A 19,682-nucleotide genomic window follows, 5' to 3' on the forward strand; every position below is an offset into this window, starting at 1 on the left:
AACTTAGCTGAAATGGCTAAAATATCGGCATATCTCAAAGATCATTCAAATGAGAGATATAAACGAGACTGGAAAAAATGGACTGGCTAACAGGTGTTGAACCTCCTCCCTCCCTCGGTGCAACCCTGAGTTGTTGTTTTTTATGACCAGGGAGCATTTCTTCCAAAGTCCTAAAGCGGAAAGCCGCCCTCGTTGCTCCCGCGTGCAAGTTCTCTGTGACAGAACTCCCTCTCGGCGTCTTCCCATTGGCAGAAAGAGCTCCGCTGGAAGCCCAGCCCCGCCCCGCCGCCCTCGGCTAGCCACGAGCAAAGCCAAACCAAGCCAAGCAAGCAGAGCAGGCGGGCGAGTCCCGTTTAAGGGCAGTCAGAGCCTGGCGCGCACTCCGCCGCGCGCAATCAGAGGGGAAGGAGCCGGCGGCATGCGCCTGGCTCCCGGGTAGAAAGAGAAGAAGCCGCGGCCGGAGCGAGCTTTCCAAAGCGCTCCTGGGCTTGGCCGTCTTTGCTGACCCCGGCTTGTGGCGGTAAGGCTTTTAGGATTTCGCCTTCTGCTTTTTTTGGTCTGTGGAGCGTGGGATCTTGAAGCGTCCCCGGGGAGATGGGGCAGAAACAGCAGCTGGGACTTTTTCGCGCGAGTCGGCGGGCGGGTGGGCGTCCTTCCAGGAAAGGCAGCGTTGCCGACAGAGACAGCTTTCCCGGTCAATTTCTCTCGCTGGTCCGGAGCGCGGCTTACGCAGGTGGCGCTCGGTTGGGAGGCGCAGGCGAGCCCAGGTTTGGGTTGGCTCGATCCGCCCGGCGCGAAGGATTTGCGCGCTCTCTCTACCCTCAGAATTGTTATCGCCAGACGCGTTTCACCTGCTTTGCAGGAGTGTTTTGTTTTGTTCTGTTCTGTTGGGCTTTTAAAAAACAAAACAAAACAGGATGTGAAAAAGCTGCCCCAAATGTTCCCTCCGCCCCATCCCGACAGAGGCGGAAATGAAAGCAGATCTGCGGTTTGGGCTTCGGTGGCGAAATATTTCTCGCCCCGGCGCTTCGGAGTTCCTTGAACCGGCGGCATGCGATTCGTTTTAAGTGCAGGTGGTTTCTTGATGCTCCCTCCTCTAGGTTTCTCATAGATTTTTTAAAAAAAGAAATAACGATATAGCTTTAAAAGCCTATGGAGAGGTTATCTCTCCCTCCCCCCCTCCCCCCCTCTCTTTCTCTCTCTGTGTGTCAGTCAGTCTGTCTGTCTATCATCCATCATCTATCAGCTCCTTATCATCTATGTATAGTCAGTCAGTCTGTCTGTCTATCATCCATCATATATCAGCTCCTTATCATCTATCTATAGTCTGTCTGTCTGTCTGTCTACCTATCTATCCATCTATGGATCTTGCAGATCTACTATTTTGCTTCCTTCAACTGCTTTCTAGTGAAGATAAGTGGAATTTAAAGCGGACCCCAGGACAGTAAAGTTTCTCTGTGGGGAGGATGAGTGAAGCTTTCTTGCACAATGCAGAATTTGATCTATTCGGAAGTAAAGTGTTGAATTCATCCTCTGGGTAATTTCAGATTGCATTGCAATGGAACAGATTTTCTTCTGGCATCTTAACATTGAGTAGAGCCTGCTTCTGTAGACACATGAAGGATAGCAGTGCAGAGGTACCTGTGTGGAATGTGTTCGTAGAGATACAGTATGGAGAAAAAGAAATTCTGTACCAATTATCTCCAGTTCTCCCTCCCAGAATGTTTTGATTTCCAATTCATATCATATTGATTACTGAGTTTGGGTAAATGATCTACACTTTGGACTCAAGAAAGCACCATCTAAAGGGGATGAAGGGAGTACTGTCTTCCCCAGTCTAGCATCCATCCAGGGTCTTGTGATTTGCACCACATTGTCCTTGTCCATCCTTCTTTGGGTTTGAATTCTGGGAGCTTGGACTGCAATTCATGAAGAGGTTGCAAAGTTGAGGAAAGATGCTTTATATTTGAGCATTATTTCTTAGATTAATCCTTATCTTACAAATCCTTATATGATTAAAGGTTTTATTGTACAGTTAAAAATGAGGTGCGATTTTTTTTTTGTGCCTTAAAATTTCATTGCTCTTAGGCTTTTCTAAGTAGTCTTAAGGAGTTATGCTGCTTCTACAGTAGAGTTATACTGTTGCTGATTGGAAAGACTAGAAGTTAGTAGTCAAGTTTGTGGGGAAAATGAAATGTGGCAGATAAAGAATGAAGATAGAAACTGGCTGGGTGTGGAAGGGAAGTCAGAGGCTGCTTATTGGCAGCTGTTGAGGTTTATGAACATGTTGTTCCAGTTATGGATGAAGAAAGACAGCCTAAACAGAGTACAAACCATGAAGGTATCCTCATAATAACCTTTGAAGAAACATCCATATACTGTAATGATAAACAAGCAAAACAAAACACGTTGAGGACACTTAACTTCAAGTAGAATGTCTTCTCTATGTTTGCCATACTACATAATACCTTCTTGAGCTTTAAGAAACAGAGCTTGTATATGGTAACTTTCAATGTCTTCTTGACTGTATTCATATGACATGAAAATCCAAGGTTAATGGAACTAAGTTTTCCTGAATTGCAAGCTCATTGAACCCTAGATTAATCACATGCACTGAGTTTGGTTCAGTATGCTAAGCTAACTAGCTTTTGATTCAATGTATTGCACTAACACAGTCTTGGTTCCTATCAGTATGGTTCTTTGCCACGGGTATGCTATGAATCACTATGAAACAGTGTGCCTATTTAAGGAGTTGTATGCCTGTGCAGTCAAGTGGGGAACAGAAATTAGACTTTGAATTTCTCCTATGAATTCGCTTTGGATCCTCCTCCACATAACTGTTATATGGAATGAAGTGCCAGAATAGATCAGTGGGTGACTGTCAGCTTAAGTTCTAATAGTCTAATAAGTTCTGCCACATTGCTCTTCTTTTTTGCAAGCATGGTATGATATCCTGTGTTTTTAGTTAGTGTGTTTGCTATGTATTCATTAAAAATAAATTCCAAAAGGGATTGAAAAGCAATCATTGCATTTGACTCAAAAATGTACCCACTTTAAATATTTTAAAATATAAAGTATATTTTAAAACTTGACCACTATGGGGCAAAACTTTGGAAAAGGGCAGACTGTGGTAGGTAGCTTCTAATTTGTAAATACATCCAGGAAGAATGGAACAGGGCACCCTATACTTTCTAAAGTATCCTCAAGCATCCCTGCTTTATTGTACTAAACTTTGTACTTTCCCTTTCATATATTGCTTCAAATAGCTACAGGTACTTTGACCCCTAGAGGGATAGCATGTTCAAAATTGTTGACCTTCTTTATTTGAAACGTCAAGGAAATTAACACTATTTATTCCAGACACTTGAATAAAAACTTCATTCTTAACTAAATGTACCGCAGATACCAGTTACTTCAATAAGAACTGCTCACTCTAAATTTTTATGGGAAAAAAGTTAAGTCTAAAATTGATTAGGTGCTTCTGTTTTAAATCTCAAAACCACCATAGAAAAATAATAATAAAATGGAAACTGTCAAAAACAATGGGCTTTGGTTCATTTTGTTTAAATTCTACTTTTTAAAAAAGTTTTAAATCCTTTTGTCAATATGTAAACTCTTACTTTTTTCCTTTCATGTCTGCTGTTGTCTTTAATGGAAAAAAGTTTATTCAATGAGCAATGCAGTTTCAGTGCTTGCTCAACATGAGGCATGTCAATATTTTATGAGTGACTATGTAATACTGTCATGCCAATCTGTAATTTCAGTTGTGACTGTCTGTTTGCTTAATCAGATCTTCAATATACTGTATTCAGCTCATGTTGGGCCTAATTAAAAAAGGTGTCTGGTATTATCCTGGCTCTGAATTGTGGATTGCTGCTCATTACAGTATTTGTCTAGCTATTTGTATTGTCTGCAGTTCTAAGTTACACCCAGACAATTTAAACATTCAGTTCTTTTCACAAATGAGACCCTCTCAGAGACATTTATTTTCTTGTATTGATCATCTTTGGACTCACCTCAAACATTTTGTCCCTGGGAGAATCCTTGCTGTAGGATTGGTGATCCTAGGTGGTATACATTGGATTGGTATCACTACTTAGATGTCAGCATGTTTTTATAGACTAGCTTTTCTCAGTTGGGGTTCCTCAAGAGGTCACTAGGGGTTCGGTAAGGGATTGTGATTTTTTTTTTAAATCATTTTTTGAACTTTGTGTGCCACATGATGCTAACACTCAGGAATGGAAATTTTTACATGCCGTGACACAACAACTGGCTTGCAAATTTGCTGTTGTTGTAAACATTGTGTAGATTGGAAGGGAGTTGTATTATAAAATTCATATAAATGTGTGTGTGTGTGTTTGTGTGTGTGTGTGTGTGTGTGTTGTATATATATATAACAATTTTTATGCAAAGGTTCCCTGAGACCTGAAAATTATTTCTTTTGCCCCTCCAGGGTAAAAGATTGAGAAAAGCTGCTACAGACAGTGATGGATAATACATTAATTGGGAGCCATGTTATGCTGTATCCTGTATGCAGTAATGCACCAGAGATGCCCTGGGCCAGGGCTATCAAACTTGCGGCCTGCCGGCCAGCTGCATCACATGATGGCCACACCTACGCCCGATTTAGTGAAGGGGAAAAACGTGATACGTCATGTGATTTTGCCGTGACACCACATGTTTGACACCCCTGCCCTGGACTCCAATGTGTGACATAGTCCTTGATGGCTAAATCCTAAATATGTTTATTAGTGCAGAAAGTAGATTAATAGTTCAAATACAGGTAGTCCTCAACTTACGACTGTTGTTAAGTGAGGCATTTTGTTAAGTGAGTTTTGCCCCATTTTATGACCTTTATGTGAACCACTGCAGTTTGCAATTTAGTAACATGGTTGTTAAGTGAATCTGGCCTTCCCATTGACTTGGCGTGTCATAAGGTCCCAAAAAGTGATCGCATGACCTTGGGACCCAGCAACGGTCATAAATATGAACCAGTTTGCCAAGCCTCTGAATGTTGATCACATGTTCATGGGGATGCTGCAGAGGTCATAACTGTGAAAAATGATCATGTCACATTTTTTAGTGCCGTGGTAACTTTGAACAGTCACTAAATGAACTGTTGTAAATTGAGGACTAACTATATGAGATTAGGATTGTGACCTGGTATTCTGAGCCTGAAGTCAGTACTAGCACTTATGTAATGGGCTATATAAAGCACTAATATATAATGGGTTTCTGTTTTTAGATGTTTTCAAAAGAAGTTTTACCATAGCAGTGCAGGAACTCCAGAACCCCCCAGTAAGCATTTTATATTCAAGTGCAGCAAGTAAGTAAGCTCGATTTATAATTGGCACATAGACCAATAGTCGCAGCCAAGATGATGATTCCATTTGAGCACGGAATCTGAACAAGATTCTTGTCACTAGAGATGGCTTCTCAGAGTCCAAGTGAATGAGAGTCTTGGGAGCAAAAACATTCTTGCTCTAATTATGAGTAGTTGTTGACAGTGTCGTTTATGATTTTGCATAAAGTAAAATTAGCATAATATGAATTAGTGAAATTCAATTTTGGAGCGAAGAGATGCCTCTCCCCCACTCCTTCCCTGCAAATTAGGCACTACTGCGCAGCAAGTTTCTAAACCTGTTTAATGTGGTTCCTGTTTATTATATATGAAAATAAGACTTGCAGGGCTGGCTTTCCAAGGACACTAAGCTCTAATTATCAATGCAAAGTATAGTTACTTAGAAAAGGTGATATGAGAAAAGTATTCTTTTCTCTTTCAGGCTGAGCTGTTTGATAAATGTAGTAAAAAAAAATCCTTGTATGAATAGATTATAAATAAAATTCAGATGCATAGGTATGGGCAGGGTGGATAAAAATCAATGATTTTTTAAAGGAATTAAATATTGGATTTTTAAATTTAAATTGGATTTTTAAATTTTAAATTGGATTTTTTTTTATCAAATTTATTTTTTAAAAAATGCTTCTGGAGTAAAAATCTATCTAAAGATAGTTTTCTATTTAAGATACATTAATAATTTAGTTTATTCAGTATGAAATGAAGCTTAGTTATGTAGCATGAGGCTGTATATTCTGCAATATTGGGACTGTCGGTGAATCAACATAGGGTCAGAGGAGGAGCTGCTACGGGACAGAGATGACAGTTGCTTTTTAAAAATTATGATTTAAATCGAGTTGATTTAAATCAAGTCTTTTTGCTAGCGATTTAAATAATGATTTAAATAATGATTTAAATTGACTTGATTTAAATCAAATCTACCCTGGCTATAGGTACCCATAACAACTCCTATGCCACAAATCTTTCTTTTTATAGATTTTTAAATTTTATTTCTTAAATTTATTTGCTGCCTACGTCGCCATGGGGCTATTCTAGATGGCTTTCAGTGATATGAGTAAATTAATACATAATAATATACCTCTTTTATCTTGTCCCTACTTTTTTTCTTTTGTGCCTATTTTTTTTATTACAACTTGCCACATAAGTGTGCAGCCTGCAGCACTAAAATGGTTGCCTTCCTCTGCATTAAATGTATACAAAAGAGCAAAAGAAATTCTCACAATACTGTAACAAGCAGATATAGGTGAATAGTCTGGACATGGGAGATAAAAAGCATTAAGGAAGTAAATATAAATAAAACTTCAAGCAAGTGAAACAAGGCTAGTTTCCATATTGTGCCTTTTCTGCCTTAGTGTAACATGTGATCTAGTTCCAGACAAGAAGAAACAAAGCTATAATTTGCAACCACGTTTTCTCTTTGTGATCTTTTTTTGTTTGTTTGTTTATTCAGTTTGCATCTCAAGTGAGCTTGGGCAGTGAATAATTGTAAAACCAATTAAAGTGAAACATAATAGAAAATTTTATATATATATATATAGTTATATATAGTTATATATAGTTATATATAGTTATATAGTTATATATGTGTTTTTATTTGTGCTGATAAATAAATAAAGGGAGACTAGTATAGATCTATTTCAAGCTATTTAGCTCTCATCAGCTAGCCACACCCTTACTGGGATTCGAACCTGTGCTAAGGGTGTGGCTAGCTGATGAGAGCTAAATAGCTTGAAATAGATCTATACTAGTCTCCCTTTATTTATTTATCAGCACAAATAAAAACACAAATATAACAAAAGGCAACAGTAAAAATATTGGGTTTCTGTCGTGATGGACTCTTGTGACGAGCCGATTGACAGATGTTGGAAGCAGTTAGCTTCCTCCCATAATTGGGGCTTACCAGGGGTTGTGACACTAATATATAGTTTGATTGAGATATATATATAGTTATATATAGTTATATATAGTTATATATAGTTATATATAGTTATATATAGTTATATATAGTTATATATAGTTATATATAGTTATAGTTATATATAGTTATAGTTATATATAGTTATAGTTGTGCTGATAAATAAATAAAGGGGGACTAGTATAGATCTATTTCAAGCTATTTAGCTCTCATCAGCTAGCCATACCCTTACTGGGATTCGAACTTGTGCTATATTACATCTTAGGCAAATGTCTTAGCCATTAAGCCACAAGTTCTCCTCCTTATCAGCTGAAGCCAGGGAAGAAGGTATATATTTAGTGTCACAACCCCTGGTAAGCCCCAATTATGGGAGGAAGCTAACAGCTTCCATTATCTGTCAATCGGCTCATCACAAGAGTCCATCACGACAGAAAGCCAATATTTTTATTGTTGCATTTGTTACACATTTTGTGTTATATTTGTGCTGATAAATAAATAAAGGGAGACTAGTATAGATCTATTTCAAGCTATTTAGCTCTCATCAGCTAGCCATACCCTTACTGGGATTCGAACCTGTGCTATATTACATCTTAGGCAAATGTCTTAGCCATTAAGCTAAAAATTTATATATATAATATATATATAAAATTTTCTATTATGTTTCACTATAGATAGATGATAGATAGATAGATAGATAGATAGATAGATAGATAGATAGATAGATAGATAGATAGATAGATAGAGATAGCTACTGAGAGAAATTATAACCATAAATATGAATGTAACCATGAAAACAGAACCCTTAGTATACTTGGTGTCCCAGGACTGGGCACATAACCAGGCTTTCAAGCAGTGGTAAAATTCAATTTTTTTGCTACCAGTTCTGTGGGCGTGGCTTGGTGGGCTGGCGTGGCTTGGTGGGCATGGCAGGGGAAGGATGCTGCAGAATCTCCATTCCCATCTCACTCCAGCGGAAGAATATTGCAAAATCTCCATTCCCATCCCACTCTGGAGCCAGCCAGAGGTGGCATTTGCTGGTTCTCTACTCAAAATTTCCGCTACCAGTTCTCCAGAACCTGACAGAACCTGCTGCATTTCACCTTTGCTTTCAAGGTTTATGAAAGGCCAACAGAGTGGAGGCCATTCTAATTTCTGAAGGGAGAATGTTCCAGAGGGCAGGATAAGACAATGAACTGATACTGGGAAGAGATCCAGGTTCTACTCATCCTTCAGCCACAGCCCATGAGCCACTCATTTTCTCTCAGCCATACTATTTCACAAGGTTGCTGCTTGGAGGGATCACCATACATACTATCTTGAGTTTCCAAATGAAAGAGGATGCAAATTGAATAGCTAAGAAGTTTTTAGAAATAAAAATAAAAACAAACTTTAGTGTTCATCTTGAAAAGATCCTTTGAAATTAGCTTTCCCCAATACTAAATTGTAAGTCTGTTGTTAAGGTAGTCTTTGCTTAATGACCAGTCACTAAACAACTGTTCCAAGTTACAATGAACCTTACCAGAGTTGCCATATTTCTCAGAGTATAAGATGCACCTTTTTTCCTCAAAAAAGATGCTGAAAATCTGGGTGCGTCTTATACACTGAATACAGCATTTTTACATCCTGAAACCCTGTCCCCTTCACCAAAATGGTCGTGCATTTCCTTTAGGAGGCTTACAGAGTGCTCCTGGGGGCTGGGGAGGGCAGAAATGAGTGAAAAATGGGCCATTTTTTGCTCAATTTTGCTCTTCCCCAGCCCCCAGGAGCACAGTATAAGCCTCCTAAAGGCTATGCACGACCATTTGGTGAAGGGGACAGGGTTTCAGGATGTAAAAATGCTGTATTCAGTGTATAAGACGCACCCAGATTTTCAACAACCCCATCCACAATCAGATGATTTTATTTTGGATACCAGGCAACTGGCTCACATTTACCTGTTTCCCATGTCCTACCATCACGCAATTGCAATTTGCAGTATTTTTTGCCAGTTTCCAACATTTACTTCCAGTTTCCACCAAAAATGCTTATTGAAGAAAATGGATTTGTTTAATGACCATGGTGTACACTTAATGACAGTCAGTCATGTGACACACATCACAACTGCCATGACTTAAGGCCATTATTCCAGACTCAGTTATGATTGTAAGTCAAGGAATATCTGCTTGGATACAGATGTTTTTATTTAGTAATGCTTTTACTTTTCTTCAGCTGAAATAACTGTTATTTAAACCACTCACTTTAATTACTAGTAGGTATAACTTGGGTAGCCCCAGAGCTCCTCTTTGATCTGCCCTTCTACCCAAATCTCACTCTTCCTTTCTTCTTGGTTGACAGATGGAACAATTAAAGCATCATGCTTTTCCATGCTACATGCCCTTCTTTAGGTATCTGACCGAGAGGAGATAGCTTTATCATTGGTTGAGTGACAGGTACCATTTACCCAGTCATTGTAATCTGTGATATGAAACGTTGGGGATATTAACCCCTCCCAGAACTCCTTTGGGCTCCTTTATCTTGCTATACAGCTTGGATGTTCATACAGCTAATCTTTCTATTGAATGGATCAGTAGTATCTTCTCCTTCATCTGATATTTAAGAGGCAGGGCTCCACAACCTGAATTGTTTATTGGACAAATTGAAAAAGAGAGAAATGAAAAATCAAACTATATAATAACATCTGCGCACCCTGTAGTATGGAGGCATAGGTAAGGAATCAGCCCCTTTCCTTGCCCAGCCCCCTTAAAGAGAAAACAATCTCACAAGAAAAAACAAAACTAAGCTTCATTCTTCTAAAAAAGCGAAAGAGATAAAGATCCCTTTTTGGATTTAAGTAGTTATAAACAAAACAATAGTAAAGGAGATGAAATGGGTTTCTTGCAGAAAACTATAAAGGAAAATAGAAGGCTCTGAAACTTTTGGTGGGAATGTCCCTCCATCTTTTTGAAGTTGTTCCTTTTACCAGAGGAGCCCTGTTACTGATTTTTTTCCCCTTTCCCTTGGATAATTATTTGCACTTTCCTAAAGGATAAAAGCTCTTCTGTCTGGAAACCTGAGGGATTGTTGCTATATAAAAAGAAAGCATCTCTTCCTCATGAAGATGTAGATTCAAATCAGATGCCAGATCTGGCTGACAGTAAGTTTGTAATGCCATACCTGTTCATTCACGCCATGTACATTACATCTTTTTTTCCCCATATCTACCTGCTTATTAGAGAATATCTCACACAGTGCTAGGTCATGATTTTTAAAATTTTGTTGTGTTGAACAAGGAGAGATAGTCACACACAAACACTAAACAATGGAGTCATCCATTATGCTAATCTAAAGCAAGTTGACTAAACTGTGGCTTAATCATAAAATTACATATGCTTCATTGCACCTAAAACCTATCACTCATACATTTAATAAGTTACTTCTGGAAATTGATAAAATAAATTCAGGGCATATAAAAGTATCTGATTCTCATTCACCACTCACTAGACCTTGAAAGTTATTCCTGAAGATTATTTGTGGGATTTATGCGTTCCCAGTTATGCCAATGGAATAACATTAAAGATTGTTGGTCATTGCACTTATATCATCATGTTTACTTTGACCATAATGCAAACCAAACCACCTGAAATTATTTAACAGGATGGTTGATTTTTTTCATTTATTTCTACAAACACTTTGATAACCAGATTAATGGCAATGAATTCATATATTAAGCGACCGGTGTGTTAATGTTTGCCTCCAGTATTATTACTCTGCATGCAAAGAGAGAATTGAGTTAGAAAAAAAACATGGTCATGTCTAGAAAAAAATGATTTGATGATGTTATCTGGGTAACTAAGGTTTAAAAACTGGATTTATCCTACAATTTCCTCCTGATTTTCCAAAAGCAAATGGCTTTTGTGAGATACTGGGTGTGAAACACCAACTTTTTGCCAATCATCTGTTAACCAGCTGTTGGGGTTTCTGTGGAGGATTAATATTGAGCTTAAACAATGTTAGTTGTGTCTGTAACACAGTGTTACAGAGAAGCAAAGTACAGATGAGATTGGGAATAGTTTCAAACATAACTTTGATCATTATGGCCTTTGGACCTATATGTAGTGCGAAGTTCAGTGTTTGACAATACTCAGGATATCACTTAAAGAACAAATTGTGAGCAGAATTTCCAGTAAAATTTAGAAATAAATATGAATTTTAGGAGCGTTAGAAGCTAGTAGATATATAGGAGAACTTTCAGAGAATTCAAATATTTGTTTCTGTAATACATGCTAAGGTGTTGAAAATCACAGTTGCAAGATTTAGCAATGGTTTTAAAAAGAGGCATGATAAATTTTCTCAAAGATGAAACTTTCAATGTATGCCTGTATGTTACCTTCAGTACTTCCTATGAAGTAGGATGCCTCTAAATACCAGAGGATGGAAAACTTAAGTGTGTGAGTATTGTTGCCCTTCTATTTGTGGACAGTTGAAGGAAATGCATGTTGGAATGGACCTTGTCTGGTCTAATATATTACAGGTAGTCCCAATTTATGACTCCAATTGAGTCCTACATTCCTGTTGCTAAGCCAGGCAGTTGTTAAGTGAGTCATGCCCCATTTAACTATCTTTTTTGCCATGGTTGTTAAACAAATCATCACAGTTGTGAAATGAATAATGTGGTCATTAAGAGAAGCTGGCTTTCCCCATTAATTTTGTTTGTCAGAAGCTCCCTAGGAAGGCTGCAAATGACAGTCCCAGGATCATGGGCCACTGCAATCATAAATCGTAAATACATGTTGGTAGCCAAACGCTCAAAGTTTGATCATGTGACCACAGGGATTCTGCAGCTGTCATAACTATGAGAACTGATCATATGTCATTTTTACAGTAACTTTGAACAGTCATTAAACAATTGTAAGTTGAGGGCTGCAGTACTTGTATGCCCTTCTGCTTTAAATTCTAGAGATACTATAAAGAGACTTTGATGCTTCTCTTTGTGTACTTAAACAACATTTTTATTCCAAAGAAGAATATTTGATACCTGCTCTCTACTGTTGAATGTTGGCAGTATCTTTTATATCTGAAACAGACAAATAGGGTTTGATCAATCATATAATGAACATAGTTCCTAAATATATTCAAGTGTCATGAAACAAGCAGTCTCCAAAATTTTGTAAATTGTTTAATTTACCAAACAAATGATTGAGAAATAGGTTCTACTGTGTTCCATTGAGCTTTCTCTATATAAGTGAGAATCAAATTGCCATCAAAGCTAGCAGTATTGGATTGCAGCCAGATATTTGTTGATTTTGAATAAGCATTCCAAGCAAACACTGTTATTTCATTACCCTGTAGCTTCCTATGAAACCCTTATGTACTATTTACTTATGTTCTGCCCAGCCTCCACCCAGTATTGTGGCTTTAGCTTCATTCATTTCAATGGGTGTAATTTGAAACAGCATTTTAAATACCAGCCAAAGAGAATAATTATAGAATTAATACATCTATAAATGGATGTTCAAAAATTAATCTGTAATAAAATGAGTCCAATTACTGTAGTATTAAACTTTTAATTCATAAGATGAACATGCTGTAGAAAGAGAATGGAGAGGGGTTTTTTAATGTGTTTTCCCCCATAATACCTATCACCCAAAGGCCAGGTTTTAGGATACCTTATTAGGGAGTAAAATAGGTGATAGCTAAATCTATAATCCTACCAGGAAAGCAACAAATATTTATGTAAAGAAAAAGAAATACTATTAGTTGGAAAGTGGGCAGCTGTTGGTCCTGCAGATTGCCAGAAATTGTAATTCTTGGAAACTGTTATATATCAGTATTTATTGGATAATCTCTCTGGTTGAATCTGGAAAGACAGTAGGCCTTCAAAGCTTAACATGCTGAAAAGGGGAGGAAATCCTGCCATTTTTTCTTTTTCTCTCTATGTTGTCTCTTTTAAGAAATGTTTATATTTTAGAGGTTTCTGTATAGTATTAGTGAATTTTAGCTATTTTGTGAAGCCTTTGTGGTGGCTTTCGTAAGTGCTGGGGAGTTAAATGTTGACATTCCAACCATCCAAGGAAAAGATAGTTATTTTGCTTGATCCATCATGTCAGCTTTACAAATAACAAGTAAACGCTGTACTTTGTGGTTTTGTAAGATTTTGATGGATGAATACTGAGGTCAGAGATATAATTAAAAGAATATTTTCCTGTTTTTACAGATTCTTTCAGGCAGTATAGCCAGCATGCACGATTTTGAAGCAAAAGAAGTAATACACTTATCAGAACACAACATATTGATACACGCATTAATTCTGAGACAGCTATAGTCTGAGTGTTAAAGAATTACCAGTGAACACAGTAGTATTTATCAGAGAATCATGAACACAGATTACTAGTTAAACACTCATATTAAAGTGGTTTTTTTCCTGTTTTGCTGAAGGGAGCTTGTTATCAACCTCCACAACAGGCTGCCAGATCCTTTCCTGCAATCTCCACTCTCTACTCTCCTTTATCTACCCTTTATCTAAGTTCTGGGAGTCTGGATTCATCTATTTGAAATGAAAAAGTTCTACTCGGAGGTATTTAAAGCTGCAGCCACCTACTCTTGAGTTCCTGTCCCTTGAAATCTGGTGGGTCATAGGAAATGCTCCCTCCCCAAAAGGAACCAACTTTTAAACTGAATGGCTCCAGTTTTTCCTTTTCAGCCAGGCTCAAGCAGTTTCGGGACATTAGGTAATAGATTGGAGTAATGAAGAAAATAAGAATTTTTCTTTTAGTAATAGCAACAAAATAAGGATTTCAGAGCCCAGTGTAATTGTAACCAGCTAATAAGGTTGAGATTTGCATTCAAAACCTAGCACAGATCTGTAAACATTCTGAGTTAATGAAGCAGATACTGTATATAACATCACATAAACAGAATATTCTTTTTACATGACTAAATTAAATGTTCCTTGCCAACTTTATTAGTTCCCATTCCCCCAAGGTTTTCTAGGCTTTTGGGTTGACTTCTTAAGTCAAGTAGCTTCTTTAAATCTCTGCTTCTTGCAGGGCCCACAGCCAAATGTGTATGAGAATAAAGAAACTTTTAACTTCCTCTCCCACTGAATTCTGCTTCCCTCACTGTCATTGGTAGGACAGACTCTGTATTTCACAATATTTTAGTCTCCCAGATAGCCAGTAGCCTAATTAAGAGCCCCCTTAATCCACTGCAACAGCATATAGAGAATATTTTATATTAATTTCCATTTTTTCCCATTATAGTCAACTGTAATTTTTGTTCATGGAGAAAACATTATTGTATTCATTTAATTGACTTCCAAAATTCTAGAAAAGTATTTTGGAATTCTTCAGCATCATGAATAGGTACCCTTTTGGGAGAGGGTCATATTCAGAATTTTGAGAAAATGTATACTATAGTCAGCCAGTCATAGTACTGCCATTTAACAGAAGACAGGGCTCTTGCTTCTTTGTTGCCCACCTTTAAAAATGCTTGCCAGTGACTTCTGTAATCACTACAGCACGAGGATATTGTCAAACGCATTCCACAATTGTTCATTTATTTCTATCTTGCCTTTATTATTTTTACAAATAATTCAAGACAGTGAACATATCCAATGCACCTTCCTCCTCCTATTTTATGCAGCAACAAGAATCATGTGAAGTGGGTTGGGCTGAGAGAGAGTGATTGGCCCAAGGTGACCCAGCTGGCTTTCATCTGTGCAATGTTCATATAACATTAATTGTTTAATAATTATATTAAGTAATTATAATCACTATTATATTTATATTAATTATAATTATATCAAATCCATTAGCACATTATTTAATTGCTTTTACTTAGTTTTGTCTTTAATTACATTAATTCTGTCACATAGTCTTAATTATAGTATTAATTATATCTATAGTTCAGGGGTGTCAAACGGGCCAGATGCTTCACACATAGGCCACGCCCACCCAGCTCCACAAAGGGGAAAAAGATCATGATACGTCATGTGACAGCAACATGATGCCACAAGTTTGACACCTGTGATATACTGTATCAATTATAACCATACTAATCAGCAATTGTTACATTAGTTTTCATTAGTAATTAGTTGCTATTAATGAGAATTTGTAATATCTGCCTGTGTTAATTTATCTCCATTTGGAAAATATTTTTTTGAACATGAGATTTTATCACTAATTGGTAGGGGTGGGAAGGAACAAGAATCAAAGAGCGACTCAGATTGGGGAATTTCACAAACCATTTTGGTGGTGCTCAAAGGCATTTTGCAAATATACAGAATGACGGAGAATGGCATTTTGTTTTGCAGCAAGTGAGCTGCAAATGATTTTTAATGGTTTTATTATTTTATGCTTTTATTTAAAAAGTTTTTTTTTAAAAAAACCAGCTAAGCAAGAAACCTGATCAGCATTAAGAAAGTTATCTAGGGTTATGTTGGCACCTGTGGATTCCATGTTGTTTACCCCTATTAAGTTATGGTATTAACTGAAATATTATATTAGAAAAAAATGTTTGTTTGTTTGTCATGTTTATACGCCACCCATCTCACAAAATGTGACCAATACTGTATACTTACCGATCCCTACTTCATTATTACCATTGAAAACAATACTTAATGACACAGTATAAATTATTTAAAAAATATGACATTTCCTGTGATTTCCATTTTGCATCATACATTCACTTATTTTAACATCTAGAGGCATAACAGGAAGTAATTTTAATTGGTTTAATATTACTTCACATTATGTGACTGCTTTCCTCTCCTTTTTAAAGCTCCTCTTCCTCTTCACATAATGTGTGATATTGGAAATGAGGTTAATGTTTTTATAGTGACACAAAGGATTAGGTTAACAGGTTATGAAATGGGAGAACTTAAATAAATCACACAGATTTTCAGGATTAGTCTATATGGCATTTCCCAGATGACAGTGTAATTGTTCAAGTTATGTTTACAACCTACTTACTTTAAGAAAGAACTTGCAATTAGTATTTCCATTTTAAAAGGTATGGTTGCTTTACTAATGAATCCATATGCAGACAGACTTTGCTTTTCAGAGTTTGGCAACAAGCTCACATTTATGGCTGTTTGCAATGCCCCACTGTTACCTGGATATGCTTTGCAATGTTTGACAGTTTCCAGTTTACTTCTGTTTTTTGGCAAAAAAATGCCATTGGGGAAAATTGATACACTTAATGACTGCTGCCAAAAATGTCAGAAAATCAGCTCTGGTCATGCGATGCCTTACCTCATGACATCAACAACTTATGATTGTAATTCTGGACTCAATTATGGTCGTAATAGAATTAGAATATAATTCTATATACTATTAGAATATAGAATTAGGTCATCTAGTTGTGTTTGCTGTCTGGTGGAGTAGGCAAAACTGACACCAATCTTGCAAGTGTGAAAGTACAATTCTTCCGCCATCACCTTTACATTCTGATACTTTAAGTAGGATCTGTCCTGAGCCTTTCGCTCACCCACTACACAATTGTGGGCTATGCTGTGTCTTAGCTTACCATTTCCTAGGCAGCATCTCTTTGTCTCTCAAGGTAATTCCCACATACCATCATATCCATCATTTAAACTCAAGGATTACAAATATTCAGCATGTAGTACTCAGGCTGTTTTCATATAGTCAAAACTGAACAGAGAAGCAGTTCATGATTATTTTTTTCAAGCAGTCTTTTAGATATCATTCCCAGAAATCAGATGACATTTAATGATTCAGTGTTACTGGCTTGCTGCTTTTGTTTTCATTCTTAATGGGATATATGGTGTTTGTGTGTATGTGTGTGTCAGAGGTGGGTTGCTCCCGGTTCAGCCCGGATTGGGTGAATCAGTAGGAGGCTTCTGTGCATGCGCAGAAGTGTTGCGTGCGTGCATGAGCGAATCGGTAGTAAAAATAATGGAAACCCACCACTGGTGTGTGTGTGTATAGATTTTTTCCTTCTATTTTAAAAATCTTTTTAAATAGAAAAATAATTGTTCATAAACACAGAATCTGCTTATCTGTATAGGTTCACAGAGATACTATCAAAAGGTTATTTATTTTGCATGAATGAGTTTTGAGTTTATATACATGCTGTGCCATTATTATTGTCAGCATAGCTGTTTTTTATCTGTAAAATACTTTTTTTATTTTTACTTGCATTTTATTAAATCATTTGTGAGTTAAAGCAGTTTAAGAGTTTAATAAAATTGTTGATGTGAAAATAATCAATGATTAATATTTGCACTTTTCCCCTTCCCCAAATATATGTTAATTTATTTATGTATCAAATGTCTATGCTCCCATCTCACTGATTCATGGTGGCTAACAATAAAAGTGTAAGTAAGTAAATCTATTAAGTAGGTAAATCTATCACTTCACATTTTAGGAACTGTATTTCTCCACAGCAGTTAAGATTTAGGGACATAAAGATTTTGTTAGCAGAAGGCAACACTACAAAGAATTAATTTAATTAGACTTAATGTATGATCTTGCTCCTTAAATAAAATTAATTTTATTATGCTTGTTACTGACTTTTATTTTATACATGTAAAATGTTGAAGCTAGTCCAAGTGACAGCTTGAGTAAGGAATTAAATGTCTGAAGGTTTATGGGGTGAGTCCTTCTTCCACTTTCTTCCTGATGATAAATGCTTATCTTTTAAAAGTAATGTAATCTGAAAAACATGTGCATCTACTTTTAGAACCAAGAAAACCATATAGTGGCTTAGTGTGAATTAACAACTCAGCTCTGTACTTCTTCACAGTAAAATATGGTATGTATAAGTTATTTATGGTTCATCTGTAATGCTGATTGATTTATAGCCCTCATCACACCTTGTGGTCTGCCAAGCAACCTTGAGTGGCCCACTGGCATTTTTTGAGAACTTAACAAACCTACTGCCACCAGTATTGTCCCAATTGCCTAGGTTTTTATAACCATCTTGGCCCTGAAAGACATGCTGCTTAGCACCTACAATACAGTGGGTACCGTTCTGTTCCAGTGCTCCGGAGGGCCCACCTGCCCGCCTGTCATCCTTACCTGTCTTTAAACTCTTCAGGGCTTCCGCGCACATGCACGGCGCATACAGTGCCTGAACAATGCTCCATTGAGCAGCTGGAGCATTGCGGAGGCGTCGCTGGAAGGTAGGACGCATTCGCGCACTGCACGCGTTCATGTGGAGGACACCGGGCCCCATTGCAACCGTACCGGTTGCAACGGGATCCGGATCCCACCACTGCTACAATATATACAGACATTACTGATACTGCCAGTTCCTGTAATGCCTCCATGATGCTAGCTGCTGAAAAGCTGGTCAGCACACTAGCTGTTTCTTTGAAGCTTGCCATTACCTTTCAAGTATCAGAGTGGCTCTATTCTCTTTATGACTTCTGCAGTTCTAGTCTATGTTGTACAGTATACAGGTGCTGGCAAATACAGAGACCAACCTGAGAAGAAACTGAAGACAATACAGAACCCAGAAGACTTTCGTCTGTAGGAAATGATGTAAAGAAGGCTGTCCTGTACAGGCTTTCAGATTATTTTGCAAACGCACCATTTTGAATTTAAAACACTTGATGTTAAGTTCAAAAGAGTTATTTGGAGAGAGAAATGGTTGTTTTATATTTGGAAGTAGGTTACTACGAATAGAACTATTATGAGTTTAAAATGCATCCACAAGAACAAAATATTTTATATTTAAAACAACTATTTTGAACTAGAAGTAATATAAAATTCAAGGTCAGAATGTTTTGCACATCATTATTTCCCTATTTTTTAGTTCTAAAATAAGAGGGGGGCAAAAAGTGTGGATGGGTCTTTATCTGTGTGTAAATATATAAATATAAAACACACATACCAGAGGTGGTATTCAGCAGGTTCTGACCAGTTCTGGAGAACTGGTAGCAGAAATTTTGAATAGTTCAGAGAACCGGTAAATACCACCTCTACTCCATCTATTCTTTGCCTCCTGAGTCCCAGTTGATCGGGAAGCAATGGGGATTTTGCAGTAATCTTTCCCTGGAATGGGGAGGAAATGGAGATTTTACAGTATCCTTCCCCTGCCACACCCACCAAGCCACACTATGCCTAACAAGTCATGCCACACCAAGCCACGCCTACAGAACCGGTAGTAAAAAAAATTGAATCCCACCACTGACACATACATACATAATTTTATCTTCATTGTTGTCTCTGGATACATGGACAAGAACTGGGAAATAGGAACTAGAAATATGAGTTTCACCTAGAGATGGAAGAAAAAAGAGGGCAGGATTGGACCTGTCCTGTAAGATTGTACCAAACCTGTTTCTTAAGTTCTTTAGCAAGATCGGGGTTGGAAAGACTTTCATAAGGTTCAAGTTATTCTCTAATCTTTCAGTATTGATTATACAATGAATCTGAATAATTTGACAGTTTCTTTCTCCCACCT

The 19,682-nt window shown here is 37.3% G+C and overlaps 1 protein-coding gene across 2 annotated transcripts in view; it reads left to right on the forward strand.

Annotated features, from left to right (window-relative positions):
* Positions 1-280: 280 nt before the first annotated feature.
* Positions 281-19,682, forward strand: part of MICAL2 (microtubule associated monooxygenase, calponin and LIM domain containing 2) — a 144,977-nt gene continuing 125,575 nt past the window's right edge. For both annotated transcript variants that reach the window (XM_032223510.1, XM_032223511.1), the window contains exon 1: positions 281-520. The gene's annotated coding sequence lies outside the window, so the exon portion shown is untranslated. The remainder of the gene's footprint in view (positions 521-19,682) is intronic.

Source organism: Thamnophis elegans, chromosome 1, assembly GCF_009769535.1.
Source record: "Thamnophis elegans isolate rThaEle1 chromosome 1, rThaEle1.pri, whole genome shotgun sequence".
Taxonomy (NCBI): Eukaryota; Metazoa; Chordata; class Lepidosauria; order Squamata; family Colubridae; genus Thamnophis; species Thamnophis elegans.